The 18,281-nt window shown below is 43.5% G+C and overlaps 2 long non-coding RNA genes across 2 annotated transcripts; one reads left to right on the top strand and one right to left on the bottom strand.

Moving 5' to 3' along the window:
- Window positions 1-1,216: 1,216 nt before the first annotated feature.
- On the bottom strand, window positions 1,217-4,142 carry LOC741006 (uncharacterized). Its single transcript, XR_169195.2, has 2 exons — window positions 3,921-4,142; window positions 1,217-1,397 (listed from the first exon to the last, which is right to left on the bottom strand). It is a non-coding gene; the product is annotated as an uncharacterized LOC741006 (long non-coding RNA).
- An 82-nt stretch (window positions 4,143-4,224) lies between these two features.
- On the top strand, window positions 4,225-15,128 carry LOC107974266 (uncharacterized). Its single transcript, XR_001716895.2, has 3 exons — window positions 4,225-4,312; window positions 10,399-10,556; window positions 14,945-15,128. It is a non-coding gene; the product is annotated as an uncharacterized LOC107974266 (long non-coding RNA).
- Window positions 15,129-18,281: the final 3,153 nt, after the last annotated feature.

The raw sequence follows: 18,281 nt of genomic DNA, 5'->3' as shown, positions 1-18,281 counted from the left end.
TTCTATCCTAGAATGTAGAGGGCAAAGAATGGGAAGGTAACTATAGAAACAAACAGCTTAGCTACTAAAAGTGAATATTAAATAAATTAAAATAAGTAGTTTGGAAGGTCATATCTATAGGTCAAGTGAGAATTTAGGACAGTGCAGAAGAATTCCCCACCATGATCCTCTCTCCATCTTTTAGTCTATCCCAGTGGAGCTTCAGTTTTATTGTGCTTTCCAGCATTCATTCCAGAAATTTGCAGGAAGTTGTCATAGAAATGGGATGGAAGCCAGCTATGTTATCTCTCCAAGCTTCCCCAGTGTGACCCTGATTTTATCCTGGAGCCAATTTTATACATTCCTTTCTTTCCTCATCCCATCTGCCCATCATAAGCTGCCCCTGATCTGCACTCATCATGGGTGGCTAAACATTATTGCATAATCGGTCCTGGCCATAAAACTAGAAGCACAGCCACATCTTCAGGATCATAGCAATGCCAAAGTGAACATTCCTATGCAAATACCCTGTTGAACATGTGCAAGTGTGTGTAGAATGGGTTTCTTCAGCTCTACTTTCAACGAAGGGGTGAGGATAAGTACTACCAAGAGGGTTACAACGGAGGACGGAAGATCTGGGTCCAAGATCCTGCTCTACTGCAGCAGCACTGAGCTGGCAGAAAGCAGCAGGCAAACACCTCCTTCGCCTTCTTATTAGGGGATGTGGAAAGGCACCGCACAGGGAAGCGAGGCAAAGCAAGAAAAAGTGAGCAGCTTCCCTCACAGCAGCAACCAAGTCACACTGCAGATGGTTAGACAGGCAGGCCTGCGTTCAAGATCAAGTTAACATTGAGCAGAGACTGCCTTCCACCTGCAAACCAGGGAAAGGAAAGGAAATGGGCTTTGTTATCATTGGCCTCATTGACCAGTGGCTCTCCCTTTTTTGTCTCCAGAACTCATTTGTTGTCCAGACACCCTACATCTGCCTCTAATTGAAGCCAAAGGTAGAAGGTTAGAAGACCGGCAGCTTAGGGACATAAGCAGCGGGGCTCTTGCCTGGATACGGTGCCAGAGACTTGCTGTCTGCTCTTTTCTTCTACCATCCTATCCCTCTCCCCAAGGGCTCTACAACAATAGGCTTTTAATGGGATAAAGAGCCTTAGAACCATCCAAATCCATCCTAAACTGTAGGTGTATCAGTCAGGGTTCTCCAGAGAAGGACCACCAGTAGAAGATATATAAAAAGAGTTTTTTATAACATATTGGCTCATGCAATTATGGAGACTGAGAAGTCCCATGATCTGCTGTCTGCAAGCTGGAGACCCAGGAAAGCCAGTTGTGTGGTTTGAAGGCCTGAAAGCCAGAGACCTGGTGGTGTAGATTCCATTCCAATTCTAAAAGCCTGAGAACCAGAAGAGCTGAGGGCAGGAGAAAATGGATGTTCCAGCTCAAGCAGTCAGGCAGAATTAATTCAACTTGCTTCTACCTTTTTGTTCTATTGAGACCCTCAATGGATTAGATGATGCTATCTGCCTTTCTCAGTTCACCAACTCAAATGCTAACCTCTTCCAGAAATAATGTTTAAACAGCTATCTGGGCATCCTGTGGCCCAGTCAAGTTGATGGATAAAATCAACCATCCTAGTGGGTACAACAAATACAACTCCCAAGAGGGAGACAGGGGCAATCTTTAAGGACAGTGCTTTCTCTGGAGGAAACGCTGTACTAAGTTTGTTCAATACAGGGTGGTTCCTGACTTGGATTCATGAGAAGCAGACCTTGAGTCAAGGATTCATATGCAAGTGATGAGTTATGGAAGTGCTGATGAATGAGTGGGGCAGCCAGAAAGGGAAGAGAAGTCAAGGGAGAGTGTACTTTTAGGCAAAATCCTAGCTTTAGCTTGATGATGCAGAGGAGCTTTGAAATGTACATTACAACCTCCAAGTATGTCCCAACTCAAGGGAAAGAGCTGGATTTTCATAACACGTCCCACCTGTCATCTGCTAAGGCCCACCCCAAAGGAACCTAAATTCCCAGGCAATTCTGGCTGTCTGCTGGTGTGAGCAAAGTGACTCAGGACTGTAGTCTCAAGAGAGCCACAGGTGTGGCCATCAGGAAAAAAGCATATAGAAGTCAAAGGATGGCCACAGACACAGCCGGAATCCAAGGGAATCTGGGTAGGAGGAGGGAGGAAGCACCACCTTAAAGAAGAGTATGATGGAAAGCAGGAAAAACGGAATCTATTCCACACACATATTTGCACATGTTCAAAAGGGTACATGCCCAAGAATGTTCATTTCAGCACTGTTTTTAGATAGCAAAGAAAATAAAAATAAAAAGTTGGAAACCACCTAAATATCCACTAATGGTGGGCTAAATAAATCAATTACGACATGTTCAGATTATATTATTCAGTGAATACAAAAAACATATGAGATTGTTATGCTCTTCAAGCTATATTATTAAATTTAAAAACTCAAATTGCAGATTAATAATCTTATGCAAAATATTTTTTAAAATTTAAAATTAGATGTGTAAATAAATTTAATTTACACATATCCATGTACAAAAATGCCTAGAAAAGGGTCTAGAAAAGTATATGCCAAAGTGAGGAGACAGTAGGGTTGCTGTGTCAAAGGGGACTCGTAACATTTTATTCAATAGACTTGAGTTTTAGAATATTTTCCAGTAACTGTGTGTTTATGTATTATTCATGTAGTTACAAACAAAATTGCCTTTGTAAAAGCAGGTCTGACATTTTGAAACGTGGATCTGTAACTGATCTATGAATCACAGGAAAAAATCAAAATTTCTCCATTCCATCCTTACATTTTTGTTGTACCATGCCCTTGACAGAAAGTGGAAGTAATTTCCAAAGGTACTCTGACCCCCAGGAATCAAGATGGCCAAAAGGCATAATAATTCTCTGTGTTCAGTTGACATTTTTTTATGCAACTAAGTGGACTCTTATCTTTCAATTCTTTAAGGTTTAAAGGTCTTCCATAAACCTGTTTTGGCAGGAAACATCAAGCTTTGCAAGATGCACATTATATGACCCTCAAGGATGGAGCCTAGGACACTGTTTCACATTTGGGGTCTTCTCGCAGCCTCTGGTCCATGTTTTCCTCAAGATGGAGGCTGACCCAGTGTTGGTTGGCAGGCTGCCAAAGATTCTTCAGGGACATTGGCACTTTGCTTCCTTAAGGGTGCTAGAATACTTACATAAATAAAGAGCTTACTTCTCAAATATATGTAAATCTTAGGGTACTTTGATTTGGATGTAGCTTGACTTAGTGTAATGTATTCTTGGGTTTTTAGGTCTTAAGATTTATATTGAGAAGACAGTGGCAAAGCATAGAGCATATAATAATCTTCAAACTGGTGACAAGGAAGGGTAATGAAATGAAATAATAGAACCAAGTAAGAGAAACCACAAGATCGAAAAGAAGGAATGGGGCCAGGCACGGTGGCTCACGCCTGTAATCCCAGCACTTTGGGAGGCTGAGGCAGGTGGATCACCTGAGGTCAGAGGTTCAAAATTAGCCAGGTGTGGTGGCAGGTGCCTGTGATCCCAGCTACTCGGGAGGCTGAGGCAGGGGAATCATTTGAACCCGGGAGGTGGAGGTTGCAGTGAGCTGAGATCACACCATTGCACTCCGGCCTGGGCGACAAGAGCGAAACTTGGTCTCAAAAAAAAAAAAAAAAAAAAGAAGAAGGGATGAAGAGTAGATAAGTAATTTTGTAGAAACTGAGAGAGGATTCTCCCAGAGATGAAGTTACTATATTGTTTTATTCCTTTCTACTGTCTTCTTTGCTAAAATGTTCTCACCTCCCAACTTAGTAAAGAAATCCACAACCCTGTCTCATGCATAAGTAGCTATGACCCATCTCTCTCCTTTCATTCCCAATCAGTAGTTGTGAATGGTTTCCCATGATCATCACCTTCACAGCTATTCAGCTCTTCCACTTGGCTCCACTCCACATTGCTTACTAAGGTCATTAGTATCTTTACAGTTTCAGAATCAGATGGACATTTTTTATTCTCTTCTCACTTGAGAGGCAGTGTCATGTCATGAAATGAACCTCAGCTTGCTCCTTTTTCGAGATTTGACTTAAATGTCACCTGTTTCAGCAAGGCACATGCTGACATGTCTTAGAAGTGTTGGGTACAGTTTTCTCTTTGTCTTTTTAGTACTGACACATACATTCCATTTAGAACTTTTGTCATTGTCTTATCATGACTTACAGATCTGTCCCCTGCAGTGGCATACGAGGTTCTTGAGGGCAAAGACTATATCTACATTAATCCTGTCCCAGTGTCCGGCCAATAGAAGGTATTCAGTAATAGCTATTGAGTGAATGAGTTAATGAATGACTGAATGAATTAGTAAATGAATACTCATACATAAGTCTGGAAAACAGAGACACAAAAGATAATAATTCTTCAGATAGCTAAGGAAGACATAGCCATAATTTGAATTGAGAGGAAGTAAAGGAGAATAAAGAAAAAAAAAGGCCGAAGAACCCCAAGTTTGGGTCTAAAAACATAAGCCTAGGATATAAAATACAGAAAAACAATTGATCTGGGTAACGATTAATGAGGTCAAACCTTTCGAACTAGGTTCAATAATAATAAAAAGATTTTCCTTTAGCCTCTCTACTTGTACAAGGTACATGACTCAAGGCATCATTACCTTGTAGTAAAATAGTTCAACTGCACTCAGCTGACCTTCTGTGTTGATGACTACTAGATAGTAGGACAGGCAAAGGTTTTGGTTCCAGTGACTCGATTTGTAAAGGAAAAATTCTGCCAGATTCCTTGAGTGCCAGGCAAGAGGGTTTTAGGCAATAATGTCGGAGAATCAATGGTTTAGGGCTAATTTAATCAGAAATAACAAAATAAGTATTTGAAGGTGTCAGAACATATTTGAACTTGTATTCAACCAAGAAATATGTCTTGGTTGTAAGATCTTAGAAAGAGGCCCACATCTCTCCCTGGTTCTCACATGCCTCCCCTAAGGATAGCAACGAAAAAGCCATTCTTGGAACAGCACCTGACCATCCACTGCCAATTAGGTCAGTGTCTTGGCAAGAGATTAGACCCAACTTGGGTCCGTGTCTGGACTTGGTGTTGATGTGCCTATCACAGGTCTGCTCAAGTGAAAGAACCTAAGAACTTCACCAACTGTTTCTGGATAGGCCTGTCCCAAAATAGGCAGAGAGCACCAAAGCCTGAGGAAATGGTGCTGGTACAATATTAGGCATTATATTATATCAATATTAGATATCAATGACTAGGTATGTGGCATTATTCCCCGCTTTGCACCAGCAGATAAAGCCATGAAGAAACAGGTAAAAAGGTTTATCACCTCTTGGCCAGGTACGGTGGCTCACAACTGTAACCCTAGCTACTTTAGGAGGCTGAAATGGGAGGATCGCTTGAGGCCAGGAGTTCGAGATCAGCCTGGGCAACATATTGAGTTCCTGTCTCTTGAAAAAAAGTGGGGGGGTTATCACCTCCTGCTCCTATGGAAAGGCTCACTGGAGTCAGTCAAGTCCTACTGCTTCCATTCTCAACCTGCTCAGCCCCATGACTGTCTTACACCCATTCTGCACAGGCAGCATGGACCTGGACATCAGACAGCCTGGGCATATATTAACCCCTGCTTTGTGTGAGTTAATGATCTAACTCAACAAAACCTTAGTGTCCTAATCAGTGAAATGGAGATAGTATTAGGAAATCCCTCACAGGGTCATTTAGGAGATTGGTCATGATAATGGATGTAAAGGGCTTAGTACTCTGCCTCTGCCTTAGTGTTAGTTATTATTATTGGTCATGGGGACCACGAGATAGTCTTCCAATCCATGCTTCCAGTGGATTGGGAGAGAGGGTTTGTTTATGAGCAGTTTGATTCACTATACACCCACCTAAGTCAACATTGCCTCTTACACACTTTGCAATTTTCTAACAGGTTTTCATCTACCATATTCAAGATGGAAACTGTGCCCCAGCCCCACACAGGCTGCCCATGCCTCTTGATATGTTAAACTCCCATACATATCCTCACTCACCTGCAGTTGCATTCCCCAATAATCTTGAGCCCAATGTAGGGGCAGAAATAAAAAGGCTAGCTTAGCCACCATACCAGTTAGAGTCAATCAGGGAGGCAGAATCACTAGGATATGTGTGCACACGTGTGTTTGCATTTGTGTGTGTGAATATGGATTTGTTACATAGATTGCACCTTGCACAATTGTGGGATGCATTGTGTAGTCTCTATAAAGCCTAAAAAACATTGCTGTTATAAAACAATAGTTTTATGGGGCTATTAAAATATATTTACCCATACAATTTCACTTTATTTCTTCTTTATTCCTTGCATCTCTGAACTCCTGTCTAATATCATCTTCCTCCTCCTTAAAGAACATCCCTTAGAATTTCCCTTAATTCTCTAAAGTGGCATCAAATTTTGTAGTCTAAAAATGTCTTTATTTAGCCTTCACCTTTTGAATATAGGAAAAACAAACTCTTTTCCTCTAAACTCATACCCAACACTTCTGTGACCAGGTTTGTGGGGTTTTGTGGGGTTTTTTTCCATACCAACCAATTCTCCAATTCTCTGGATACCAACTGAGTGTCCTATAATTCATTTGAATTCTGACACTGTCTACCTGGAATTAGTGTCAGACCCCACAGGTTAAAAGTCCTACAAGACTACCCCCACTTCAGATGCCAATCAAAAGTCCAGGTGGTTGTCATCTGTCCATCCGTGTTCCTCACCAACTGGCTATAAATTGGAGGTTCCCATGATCCCCTCCTTGCAGTCAATTATTTGCTAAATTGGCTCACAGAACTTAGGAAACACCTATGTTTACCAGTTTATTATATGGGTTACAGATGAACAGCCAGATGATGAAGTACACATGGCAGGGTCTGAAAGAGTTGGGGTGTGCCACCCTGCTGACACATGCATGTAGTCATCAACTGGGAAGCTCTGCAATCCCTATAGTTCAGGGATTTTTATGAAGACGTCATCACACAGGAATGACTGGTTACAAACTCAAGCTCCAGGTCCTCTTCCCATCCCAAAGGATGAGGTCGGGGGTGGGACTGACAATTCCAAGATTCTAATCACAACTTGGTCTTCTGGTGACCAGCCCCCAACCAGAAGCCCACTGACAGTCACCTCACTAGAACAAAAGATGCTTTTATCACCCAAGAAACTCAAAGGGATTAAGAGTTCTGTGTGCAGCGCACCAGCATGGCACATGTATACATATGTAACTAACCTGCACAATGTGCACATGTACCCTAAAACTTAAAGTATAATTAAAAAAAAAAAAAAAAAACGTTAAATATTCTGTACATATTCTTGGCTAGTCTTCTACCTATAGACTCTTTGAAATATATGCTCTTGAGTTTAAAAAAAAAAAAAAAAGAGTTCTGTGTCAGAAATTGGGGTCAAAGACCAAGTATTAGAACAAAAGATGTTACTAGCACCTCTATAGCTGAGGAAATTACAAAGGTTTTAGGAGCTCTGTGCCAGGAAATAGGGAAAAAGACTAAAATATACATTTTTTAATTATGAATCACAATATCATGTTCTTAAAACATATTTTAGCTGGAGGGATGTGTGTGTATGTGTGTGTGTATGTGCACTTTCTCTTAGTACACTTGAAAACACAATTTTGCTGTCATCCCACTTCTATTGCTGCTGTTGAGACCTATTGAATGTATTGCTGCTCCTTTGAAGGTACTCTCTCTTTTCTCTCTGATTCCTTCTAAGATCTCTTTGCAATTGGTATTCTGTAGTTCCACTATGTTAAGTACTTTTCAGACTTACTGTATATGGATTTTTATCTTTTGAAAGTTTGTGAAAATGTTCAGCCATTATCTTATCACATATGATATCTGTCTTATTATTTCTTTTCTTTGCTTCTGAAAGGTTTGTTACACCCATATTAAACTTTATTATTCTACATTTCTTGCTCCATAACTTTGCTTTCAAATGTTCCATGGCTTTCCCTTTCTATGAGGTATTTTGTGTAAATCAAGAGCTATACTCCTATTCACCAATTCTCTCTTTAGTCATGTCTAATATGGGTGGTGTCAAATTCATTGATGCAGATTTTTATTTCAATTATTACATTTATTTTTAGACATTCTATTTCATTCTCTTTCAAATCTCTTTAGACATTAAAGTTTGTCTATTTTTTAAACATTAAGAGAATTTTAATTCTGTGTCTGATAATTCCAGTATCTAAGGTCTTTGCAGGTCAGTTTCTATTGTTTGTTGTTTCTGCTTATTCACCTCATAGTACCTTGTTTCCTTAAATGTTTATTATATTTTTCTGTGAGCTACTTGTTTTCCTTGGAAATTTATTTGAGGAAATTCTTTGATGTCTGGAATTAAGGCAGATTCTTTCCTAAAGGATTTATACTTACTTTTGTCAGATGCCTGGGAAACCACTAGTCCAGTGTCCCTTGAAGCTAAATTTTCACCCTGAGTGTGTTGTTATTATTGTTGTTGTTTTAACTAGATAGTTTGAGTCTGTGCTGCAAGTGAGACAGGAATTAAGCAGGACTTGTTTTACAGGACCCTGCTGATAAGACAAGGTGCAAAAAAGAAGCTGGCCAAAACCCATCAAAACCAAGATGGCAACAAAAGTGACCGCAGTGCTCATGATACATTAATTGTAATATATTAGCATGCTAAAAGACACTCCCACCAACGCCATGACAGTTTACAAATGCCAAGGCAATACCCAGAAATTACCTTATATGTTCTAAAAGGAAAAAGAACCCTCAGTTCTGGGAAATCCTCACCCTTTCCCTGGAAAACTCATGAATAATCCACCACAGCTTAATTAAGTCATCAAGAAATAACCACACAAATAGCCAATCAGCAGACTATAAGGGTTGCTCTGCCTATAATGTAGCCACGCTTTCATTCCTTTGCTTTCTTTATAAACTTGCTTTCACTTCACTTTGTCAGCTTGCTCTTGAATTCCTTCCTACATGGAGTCAAGGACCCATGCGGCTTCCTAGGCTGAGCCCCACTTTTGGAGTTTGCCCTGAACCACAAGTGTGTGTGGTTACAACTTTGCAGAGGTGGGTTTTCCCAGCTCTGTCCTGCACCAGGGAGCTGGGCAATTTTCCTTGCAATGCTACAGTGTGGTAATGGGAGAGGTGGGTATTGTTGATGGAATGAAAGCCAAACTCTGTACAATATTTAAAGAGGTTTATTCTGAGTCAAATACGAGTCACCATGGCCTGTAGCACAGCCTCAAAAAGTCCTGAGAACACATGCTCAAGGTGGCTGGGTTACAGCTTGGTTTTATACATTTTAGGGAGACAGAAATTATAGGCTAAGACATAAATTAATACATGTAAGGTATACATTGGTTTGGCCCAGAAAGGTGGGACATCTCAAAGTGGGAACTTACAGGTCATAGGTGGATTCAAAGATTCTCTAATTGGCAATTGGTTGAAAGAGCTAAGCTCTGCCTAAAGAGTTGAAGTCAGCAGAAAGAAATGCTTGAGTTAAGATAAGGAGTGTGGTATAGGCCAAGGTTCTTGTTACGTAGATGAAGCTTCCAGGTAGCAGGCTTCAGAGAGAATAGATTGTAAATGTCTCCTTTTGGATCTTAAAAGGTGTCAGATTCTCAGTTAAATCTCTTTTTGATCAGGAAAAGACCTAGAAAGGGAAGGTGCTTCTCTACAAAATGCAGATTTCCCCCACAAAAGAAGGCTTTGCAGGACCATTTCAAAATACATCAAAGAAATAGACTTTGGGGCAAAATATTTCCATTTCCTTTAGGGCATGTTGTCATGTGATGCCATACAAGAGTCATTTCAGAATTTGGTATCTTATTGCCACAAAAAGTCTGTTTTGTCCATCTTATGATCTCTATTTTAATGCTAATTCTGGTCAGTTGTGCCTAAACTCCAAAGGGAAGGGTATAACGCATCTGACCTCCCTTCCCATCATAGCCTCTGTCAGGTCTCTGAGCCCAAGCCAAGCCATCGCATCCCCTGTGACTTGCACGTATATGCCCAGATGGCCTGAAGTAACTGAAGAATCACAAAAGAAGTGAAAAGGCCCTGCCCTGCCTTAACTGATGACATTCCACCACTGTGATTTGTTCCTGCCCCACCTTAACTGAGTGATTAACCCTGTGAATTTCCTTCTCCTGGCTCAGAAGCTCCTCCACTGAGCACCTTGTGACCCCCGCCCCTGCCCACCAGAGAACAACCCCCTTTGACTGTAATTTTCCATTACCTTCCCAAATCCTATAAAACGGCCCCACCCCTATCTCCCTTCGCTGACTCTCTTTTCAGACTCAGCCCACCTGCACCCAGGTGAAATAAACAGCTTTATTGCTCACACAAAGCCTGTTTGGTGCTCTCTTCACATAGACATGCATGAGATTTGGTGCCGTGACTCGGATCAGGAGACCTCCCTTGGGAGATCAATCCCCTGTCCTGCTGCTCTTTGCTCCGTGAGAAAGATCCACCTACAACCTCAGGTCCTCAGACCAACCAGCCCAAGAAACATCTCACCAATTTCAAATCTGGTAAGCAGCCTCTTTTTACTCTCTTCTTCGACCTCCCTCACTATCCCTCGACCTCTTTCTCCTTTCAATCTTGGCGCCACACTTCAATCTCTCCCTTCTCTTGATTTCAATTCCTTTCACTTTCTGGTAGAGATAAAGGAGACACATTTTATCCGTGGACCCAAAACTCCAGGGCCGGTCACAGACTAGGGAAAGCAGCCTTCCCTTGGTGTTTAATCATTGCAGGGATGCCTTTCTGATTATTTACCCAGGTTTCAGAGGTGTCAGACCACGCAGGGACGCCTGCCTTGGTCCTTCACCCTTAGCAGCAAGTCCCACTTTTCTGGGGAAGGGGCAAGTATCCCAACCCCTTCTCTCCATGTCTCTACCTCTTCTCCACCTTTCTGGGGGGCAAGAAATCCCCAACCCCTTCTCCTTCACCCTTAGCAGCAAGTCCCACTTTTCTGGGGGAAGGGCAAGTACCCCAACCCCTTATATCTCTGTGCCCCGATCCCTTATTTCCACGCCCCAACCTCTTATATCTCTGTGCCCTGATCCCTTATTTCCACACCCCAACCTCTTATATCTCTGCGCCCTGATCCCTTATTTCCACAGCCTGACCTCGTATCTCTGTGCCCTGACCCCTTTCCAGCTTTTCTGGAGGGTAAGAACCCGCAAACCCCTTCCCTCTGTGTCTCTACTCTCCCTTTTCTTTAGACTTGCCTCCTTCACTATAGGCAACCTTCCACCCTCCATTCCTCCTTCTTCTCCCTTAGCCTGTGTTCTTAAGAACTTAAAACCTCTTCAACTCTCACCTGACTTAAAACCTAAATGCCTTATTTTCTTCTGCAATGCTGCTTGACCCCAATACAAACTCGACAGTAGTTTCAAATAGCTGGAAAATGGCACTTTCAATTTTTCCATCCTACAAGATCTAAATAATTCTTGTCGTAAAATGGGCAAATGGTCTGAGGTGCCTGACATCCAGGCGTTCTTTTACACATCAGTCCCTTCCTAGTCTCTGTGCCCAGTGCAACTCATCCCAAATCTTCCTTCTTTCCCTCCCTCAGTCCCAACCCCAAGCATCACTGAGTCTTTCTAATCTTCCTTTTCTACAGACCCATCTGACCTCTCCCCTCCTCACCAGGCCGAGCTAGGTCCCAATTCTTCCTCAGCCTCTGCTCCTTCACCCTATAATCTTTTTATCACCTCCCCTCCTCACACCTGGTCTGGCTTACAGTTTCCTTCCATGACTAGCCCTCCCCCACCTGCCCAGCAATTTACTCTTAAAAAGGTGGCTGGAGCAAAAGGCATAGTCAAGGTTAATGATCCTTTTTCTTTATCCCAAATCAGATAGCGTTTAGGCTCTTTTTCATCAAATATAAAAATCCAGCCCAGTTCATGGCTTGTTTGGCAGGCAGTAACCCTGAGAGGCTTTACAGCCCTAGACCCTAAAATGTCAAAAGGCCGTCTTATTCTCAATATACATTTTATTACCCAATCTGCTCCCGACATTAAATAAAACTCCAAAAATTAGAATCTGGCCCTCAAACCCCACAACAAGACTTAATTAACCTCACCTTCAAGGTGTACAATAATAGAAAAAAGTTGCAATTCCTTGCCTCCACTGTGAGACAAACCCCAGCCACATCTCCAGCACACAAGAACTTCCAAATGCCTGAACCACAGCAGCCAGGTGTTCCTCCAGAACCTCCTCCCCCAGGAGCTTGCTACAAGTGCCAGAAATCTGACCCCCAGGCCAAGGAATGCCTGCAGCCCAGGATTCCTCCTAAGCCATGTCCCATCTGTGCGGGACCCCACTGGAGATCAGACTGTTCAACTCACCTGGCAGCCACTCCCAGAGCCCTGAGAACTCTGGCCCAAGGCTCTCTGACTGACTCCTTCTCAGCTTAGCGACTGAAGAGTGATGCTGCCTGATCGCCTTGGAAACCCCCTGGACCATCACGGACGCCAAGCTTTGGGTAACTCTCACAGTGGAGGGTAAATCCAGCCCCTGTTTAATCGAAACGGGGACTACCCACTCCACGTTGCCTTCTTTTCAAGGGCCTGTTTCCCTTGCCTCCATAACTGTTGTGGATATTGACAGCCAGGCTTCTAAACCTCTGAAAACTCCCCAACTCTGGTGCCAACTTAGACAATGCTCTTTTAAGCACTCCTTTTTAGTTATCCCCACCTGCCCAGTTCCCTTATTAGGCCGAGACACTTACTAAATTATCTGCTTCCCTGACTATTCCTGGACTACAGCTGCATCTCATTGCCACCCTTCTCCCCAACCCAAAGCCTCCTTTGCGTCTTCCTCTCATATCCCCCCACCTTAACCACAAGTATAGGACATCTCTACTCCTTCCCTGGCAACCGATCACATGCCCATTACCATCCCACTAAACCTAATCACCCTTACCCCACTCAACGCCAATATCCCATCCCACAGCACGCTTTAAAAGGATTAAAGCCTGTTATCACTCACCTGCTACAGCATAGGCTTCTAAAACCTATAAACTCTCCTTACAATTCCCCCATTTTACCTGTCCAAAAACCCGACAAGTCTTACAGATTAGTTCAGGATCTGTGCCTTATCAACAAAATTGTTTTGCCTATCCACCCTGTGGTGCCCAACCCGTACGCTCTTTTGTCCTCAATACCTTCCTCCACAACTCACTATTCTGTGCTTGATCTTAAAGATGCTTTTTTCACTATTCCCCTGCACCCCTCATCCCAGCCTCTCTTTGCTGTCACCTGGACTGACCCTGACACCCAACAGTCCCAGCAGCTTACCTGGGCTGTGCTGCCGCAAGGTTTCAGGGACAGCCCTCATTACTTCAGCCAAGCTCTTTCTCATGATCTACTTTCTTTCCACCCCTCCGCTTCTCACCTTATTCAATATATTGATGACCTTCTTCTTTGTAGCCCCTCCTTTGAATCTTCTCAACAAGACACACTTCTGCTTCTTCAGCATTTATTCTCCAAAGGATATCAGGTATCCCCCTCCGAAGTTCAAATTTCTTCTCCATCTGTTACCTATCTCTGCATAATTCTCATAAAAACACACATGCTCTCCCTGCTGATCATGTCCGATTAATCTCCCAAACCTCAATCCCTTACAAAACAACAACTCCTTTCCTTCCTAGGCATGGTTAGTGCCGTCAGAATTCTTACACAAGAGCCAGGACCACACCCTGTAGCCTTTCTGTCGAAACAACTTGACCTTACTCTTTTAGCCTAGCCCTCATGTCTGTGTGCAGCAGCTGCTGCTGCTTTAATAATTTTAGAGGCCCTAAAAATCACAAACAATGCTCAACTCACTCTCTACATTTCTCGTAACTTCCAAAATCTATTTTCTTCCTCATACCTGACGCATATACTTTCTGCTCCCCGGCTCCTTCAGCTGTACTCACTCTTTGTTAAGTCCCACAATTACCATTGTTCCTGGCCTGGACTTCAATCCAGCCTCCCACAGTATTCCTGATACCACACCTGACCCTCATGACTGCATCTCTCTGATCCACCTGATGTTCATCCTATTTCCCCACATTTCCTTCTTCCCTGTTTCTCACCCTGATCACACTTGATTTATTGATGGCGGTTCCACCAGGCCTAATCGCCACACACCAGCAAAGGCAGGCTATGCTATAGTACAAGCCACTAGCCCGCCTCTTTGAACCTTTCATTTCCTTTCCATTGTAGAAATCTATCCTCAAGGAAATAACTTCTCAGTGTTCCATCTGCTATTCTATCTGCTATTCTACTACTCCTCAAGGATTATTCAGGCCCCCTCCCTTCCCTACACATCAAGCTCGAGGTTTTGCCCCCACCCAGGACTGGCAAATTAGCTTCACTCAACATGCCCCGAGTCAGATAACTAAAATACCTCTTAGTCTAAGTAGACACTTTCACTAGATAAGTAGAGGCCTTTCCTACAGGATCTGAGAAGGCCACCACAGTCATTTCTTCCCCTCTGTCAGACATAATTCCTCAGTTTAGGCTTCCCACCTCTATACAGTCTGATAACGGACCAGCCTTTATTAGTCAAATCACCCAAGCAGTTTCTCAGGCTCTTGGTATTCAGTGGAATCTTCATATCCCTTACCATCCTCAATCTTCAGGAAAGGTAGAACGGACTAATGGTCTTTTAAAGGTAAACCTCACCAAGCTCAGCCTCCAACTTCAAAAGGATTGGACAGTACTTTTACCTCTTGCTCTTCTCAGAATTAGAGCCTGTCCTTGAGATGCTACAGGGTACGGTCCATTTGAACTTTTATATGGACACACTTTCTTGCTTGGCCCCAACCTCATCCCAGACACCAGCCCTCTAGGTGACTATCTTCCAGTCCTCCAGCAGGCTAGACAGGAAATTTGCCAGGCTGCTAATCTTCTCTTGCCTACTCCAGATCCCCAGCCATATGGAGACATCCTAGCTGGATGATCAGTTCTTGTTAAGAATCTGACCCCTCAAACTCTACAACCTCGATGGACCGGATGCTACCTCGTCTTCTATAGTACCCTGACTGCCGTCCGCCTGCAGGATCCTCCCCACTAGGTTCACCATTCCAGAATAAAGCTGTGTCCATCGGACAGCCAGCCTAATCCTTCCTCTTCCTCCTGGAAGCCGCAAGTACTCTCCCCTACTTCCCTTAAACTCACTCATATTTCTGAAGAGCAGTAATAACCCTTATGAGCCTAATACATCACTTCATTCTATTAGGTCTGTTCGTCCTTACCCTACTTTTTGCAACAGGGCTTTACGAGGTCACCCCAACCACTTAGGCCGAGCCCAAAAAAACTAGTCATCCCTACTATCTTCTGTCTGGTCATACTCCTATTCTCCATTCTCAACTACTTATAAATGCCCTACTCTTCTTTACACCGCCGGTTTACACTGTTTCTTCAAGCCATCACAGCTGATATCTCTTGGTGCTAACCCCAAACTGCCACTCTTAACTCCCTCTTAGAGTGGGTAGATGATCTTTGCTGGCAAGGCACCCTCCAATACTTCCACCCTGATGAAGTTCTATTCTTTACTTTTATACTCACTCTTATTCTCGTTCCCATTCTTATGCCACCCTCTAGCTCTCCCCAGCTATCTCCACCACACTATCAACCTTACCCATTCTCTCCTAGCCACTTCTAATCCCTCCTTAGTGAACAACTGCTGGCTTTGCATTTCCCTTTCTTCCAGTGCCTACACAGCTGTCCCCGCCTTACAGACAGACTGGGCAACATCTCCCGTCTCCCTACACCTCTGAACTTCCTTTAGCAGCCCTCATCTTTACCCTCCTGAAGAACTCATTTACTCTCTAGACAGGTCCAGCAAGACTTCCCCAGACATTTCACATCAGCAAGCTGCCGCCCTCCTTCGCACTTATTTAAAAAACCTTTCTCCTTATATTAACTCTACTCCCCCCATATTCGGACCTCTCACAACACAAACTACTATTCCTGTGGCCGCTCCTTTATGTATCTCTCAGCAAAGACCCACTGGAATTCCCCTGGGTAACCTTTCACCCTCTCGATGTTCCTTTACTCTTCATCTCCGAAGCCCAATTACACACATCACTGAAACAATTGGAGCTTCCAGCTCCATATTACAGACAAGCCCTCTATCAATACTGATAAACTTGAAAACATTAGCAGTAATTATTGCTTAGGAAGACACTTACCCTGTATTTCACTCCATCCTTGGCTACCTTCCCCTTGCTCATCAGACTCTCCTCCCAGGCCCTATTCTTGTGTACTTATACCCAGCCCCGAAAATAACAGTGAAAGGTTGCTCATAGATACTCAATGTTTTCTCATACACCATGAAAATCGAACCTCCCCCTCTACGCAGTTACCCCATCAGTCCCCATTACAACCTCTGACAGCTGCCACCCTAGCTGGATCCCTAGGACTCTAGGTACAAGACACCCCTTTCAGCACTCTTTCTCATCTTTTTACTTTACATCTCCAGTTTTGCCTTGCACAAGGTCTCTTCTTCCTCTGTGGATCCTCTACCTACATGCGTCTACCTGCTAATTGGACAGGCACATGCACACTAGTCTTCCTTACCCCCAAAATTCAATTTGCAAACAGGACCGAAGAGCTCCCTGTTCCCCTCATGACACCGACATGACAAAGAAGAGTTATTCCACTAATTCCCTTGATGGTCGGTTTAGGACTTTCTGCCTCCACTATTGCTCTCGGTACTGGAATAGCAGGCATTTCAACCTCTGTCATGACCTTCCGTAGCCTCTCTAATGACTTCTCTGCTAGCATCACAGACATATCACAAACTTTATCAGTCCTCCAAGTTGACTCTTTAGCTGCAGTTGTCCTCCAAAGCCGCCGAGGCCTTGACTTACTCACTGCTGAAAAAGGAGGACTCTGCATATTCTTAAATGAAGAGTGTTGTTTTTACCTAAATCAATCTGGCCTGGTGTATGATAACATAAAAAAACTCAAGGATAGAGCCCAAAAACTTGCCAACCAAGCAAGTAATTATGCTGAACCCCTTAGGCACTCTCTAATTGGATGTCCTAGGTCCTCCCAATTCTTAGTCCTTTAATACCCATTTTTCTCCTTCTTTTATTCTGACCTTGTATCTTCCATTTAGTTTCTCAATTCATCCAAAACCGTATCCAGGCCATCACCAATCATTCTATACAAGAAATGTTTCTTCTAACATCCCCACAATACCACCCCTTACCACAAGACCTCCCTTCAGCTTAATCTCTCCCACTCTAGGTTCCCATGCTGCCCCTAATCCTGCTTGAAGCAGCCCTGAGAAACATCGCCCATTCTCTCTCCATACCACCCCCCCCAAAAATTTTTGCCGCCCCAACACTTCAACACTATTTTGTTTTATTTTTCTTATTAATATAAGAAGGCAGGAATGTCAGGTCTCTGAGCCCAAGCCAAGCCATCGCATCCCCTGTGACTTGCACATATAAGCCCAGATGGCCTGAAGTAACTGAAGAATCACAAAAGAAGTGAAAAGGCCCTGCCCTGCCTTAACTGATGATATTCCACCATTGTGATTTGTTCCTGCCCCACCTTAACTGAGTGATTAACCCTGTGAATTTCCCTCTCCTGGCTCAGAAGCTCCTCCACTGAGCACCTTGTGACCCCCGCCCCTACCCACCAGAGAACAACCCCCTTTGACTGTAATTTTCCATTACCTTCCCAAACCCTATAAAGCGGCCCCACCCCTATCTCCCTTCGCTGACTCTCTTTTCAGACTCAGCCCACCTGCACCCAGGTGAAATAAACAGCTTTATTGCTCACAAAAAGCCTGTTTGGTGGTCTCTTCACACGGACGCGCATGAAAGCCTGAACTAGTTTTTCAGGTTTTATTGGGATTCTCTTGTCCGAGGGTGGAGGGTTCATTCAGTCAGTTGGGGGGCTAAGAATTTTCTTTTGGTTTACGATATGTTTCCAGGCCAAGCCTACACTAAGGGTGGGGTTCTTCAGGGTACCATCTTTGAGGGAAGAGGGTCTCCCAGGATGTCCCACTTTGCTGTCCCATGCTTTGCCTCCTGCCTCTGGTGCTCCCAGAGGCAATGAAAGCTGAAGCTCAGAATCAGCAAGCTTGGCAAATGTCCCCCAGCTAAAAGCTGACTCTGTTTGCTTCTCTCGGTTCCCACTTCCCCTCAGATTTTGCCCTGTGTATTTCTTGGTTTCTTGCCAGCTCATCAGTGCTTTTAAGAAGGCTCTGATTTTCAAACTTTGTAGTTATTTTCAGCAGAAAGG

The sequence above is a fragment of the Pan troglodytes genome, chromosome 1 (genome assembly GCF_028858775.2).
Source record: "Pan troglodytes isolate AG18354 chromosome 1, NHGRI_mPanTro3-v2.0_pri, whole genome shotgun sequence".
In the NCBI taxonomy this organism is placed as follows: Eukaryota; Metazoa; Chordata; class Mammalia; order Primates; family Hominidae; genus Pan; species Pan troglodytes.
Note: the sequence above shows the minus strand (reverse complement) of the source record. Positions and strands in the feature narration are given on the sequence as shown.